Genomic DNA, 2,881 nt, shown 5'->3' with positions numbered 1-2,881 from the left:
ATGATCCTTGTGTTTTCTCAACTGAAGAAATTACAGGGTTAGGCTACCCTTATTTCCTTCCGAGCTATTCATCTGGCATCTCTTGCTTTCACTGCTTTCACATCGGAGGCCAACCAGAAGGAGATTCCCCTCCAAATATGGGGACCAATTGTTCTTGGTTGTTCTAGCTTCTCCCTGCCAGTTTTCCTATTTTTTCTTCATTTTTTGTGATTTCTCTCAAATACCCTACAAAACAAACCCAATAATTTTGCTGTGTCGGCCCTCCTAATTCTTCTTTTTCTTGTCCAAGATCACTTCTTTTTATCTTTTTTTTTTTTTTTTTTGGCTGGCTCTTCTTGGAGTGTCTCACCAATTTTAAGACAGTAGGTTAGGCCTTTTGTTCTATAGAATTGTTGGGTTTATGTCTCACCAGGTAACAAAAGGTTCCTATCAGGTAGGAATTTTTTTTTTTAAAAGGCCTCTAGTGAAAAAAAAAAATAATCTCTTTGACAAAAAAATTGTATTCATTTTTAGGGTTTTTTTTTTTTTCATTCGACTCCTATCGCCATTGGAAAATAATACGATTAATTTTCTCGTTGTTTCTTATGGTGGCACAAAAGCAAGAAAACTAATCAACGAAATTGTTTTTCTAGATTTTTAATAAAAAATAAAAAATAAAAAATAAAAAATAATTTTTTTATCATTTTATTTTTGTTCGAATGGAAAAAAACCCAATTTTTCATGAGAGAAGGGAGTCAACTCGTATATAAACTCTAGAAAGAAAATTTAAATATATAAAAAAATTATATTCTTTCGTATTCAAAATTCCATTAAGCCGCTAAAGTAGGTTTTATGGGCGTACTAAGTTGTTGTCGACCATAATTTAATCGTAGGATTAGATTCATTTTTCATTAGATAATATCCTTGAAATACTAATAAAATAACCAAAAGAGTATTCTTATTTTGTTCAAAGAAATTGTACAATTATTAAATCCAGTTGATCCTCCACCAGTTGAACCAAAGAGAGAACCAAAAAACAAAAAAAGAATTGATTGATCACTCTAACCGTCTAAATGGCTCTCTCATCCTTGACATTCTTCCATTAGAGCTAGTAGTTGCCTGTGGAACACTTCTTCCTTCAATTTACCCGTTTCTCTCACTAACATTGTAGGAGAATGTCACCATCTTCTTCAATTCCTGGTTTTTCTTGGCTTCTTTCTCCACTAGGGGTTTTTCTTTTTTCTTTTTATAAACAAAAGCCACATAAATGGATAACTCTAGTTCCCTTTTCAATGAACAGGTCACATAGTTGAAGTCCTTCTCTTCCATTCCTAATTAATATCACTTCTACATCAAACCAAGGTATTTGACATGACATAAAACAGATTAACCATTTTTAAGCTATGATTAAGCTCTATTGTTATGATTTATTGGGGCAGGAATTGCCTAGTGTCTAAAAGAGTGACAACTAGTTGTGTCACTGGCTATTCTTTAAAATTCCTTCTAAAAGAAAATGATGCAAAAGTAGAAGTTGATGAGGACCCAAGTTGATAATCACCCATATAGGACGAATTTGATGTTAAGGGTATTTAATGCCACCTTAATAATTCATTTTTGTAAAGCTAGGGTTATTTCTTCTAAACATTGTCACCAAGGACTAGGGCTATGCTTTAAATTAATTTTTTGCATAATTCATGTATGTTTTTTTTTTTTTTATGTATAAGGGGATTACATGCTATCAAAGAAAAATAAAGTGATAGGCAATTTTTTTTTATCGATATTGGTCAATAATCAAGATTGAAAGAACCTGATCACCAGTTGACCAATAGTCAAAATCAAAGCCTTACATGGTCAAATGGAGGTTTAGCCAAACAACCAATGATTTGTCAAAAAAATAGAGCTTCAATCAAAAGATGAAGTGGATAGTAACGGAGTCGCTACTAAAATCAAATTAGAGAAGAAGACCACCTAAGCTTCAATTAGCAAAGAAGGTGGTGCATGGAGACATATGGTCTCATAAAAAAGCTCCACCTAAGGGGACCAAGTGACACTATTTGAAATGGATAAGACAAGGTCTCATGCTCTCATGGTTAGAAGAAAAGATCTTGTCAAGTACTCTTCTCTACTTGCATGTATACGTAGTCAAGGGGAGACGGAGAAGATAAGGAGAAAACAAAAGTAGGGTGGTTGAACCACCATACTAAAAATATGGACCCCCTATAGGGTTAAAGGATGACCTTTTCGAGAGAGGAGAGCTTTTTGGAGGGAGAAAGGCAATCTGCTAAATGCTCATAGAGGCTATAACAATTATAAATCATATCGTAACTTTGTCAAATTCCCTTGAAGCCGCCAAGGAGATTGCAACAACAAGTAGACACTCAGCCACAACTTTGTCATCTCTCCCAATATCTTAGACTTCAAGTTAGCTTGATGCCCTATTGGATATATGTAGTAATGTAGCAATAAACAATTAGCTTTGTTGCTACTTTGCCACCATCTTTGGAACTATCGTTACCAAATGAGACTAAATTTCTTCTCTAGCATTGAGTACAGACTAGTTGTAAAACTTGAGCTAATCAACCAAGGGCAGTTGCATTTCGCCCATTAGGTCATTTGAGGCTCAATTTGTGTCCATACTTGAAGATTAAATAATAGTTTTGTCCGTATTAAGAATCTTACAAAGAATGACCGGCTCAATGGGCCTGTTTGGAACCCACAAAAAAGAAAAAACAAGAAAAAGGGGTGAGATACTTTCTATTGTTTGGCAATAGAGAATCATTGAAAGAAAAATAATTAATTTTTTTTCATAAAATAATAAAATTTGGGAAGAAAAGAAAAGAAATAAAAAATTGAGAGAAAATTTTAATTATCAAAATTTTAAAATATTAATAATTTTATTTTA

Source organism: Aristolochia californica, unplaced genomic scaffold (genome assembly GCF_029961685.1).
Source record: "Aristolochia californica isolate CCGP_79_NKW_82.1479 unplaced genomic scaffold, dmAriCali1.0.hap1 SCAF_6, whole genome shotgun sequence".
NCBI classification, from domain to species: domain Eukaryota; kingdom Viridiplantae; phylum Streptophyta; class Magnoliopsida; order Piperales; family Aristolochiaceae; genus Aristolochia; species Aristolochia californica.
The sequence above is the reverse complement of the archived record's forward strand: the minus strand, read 5'-3'. Positions refer to the sequence as shown.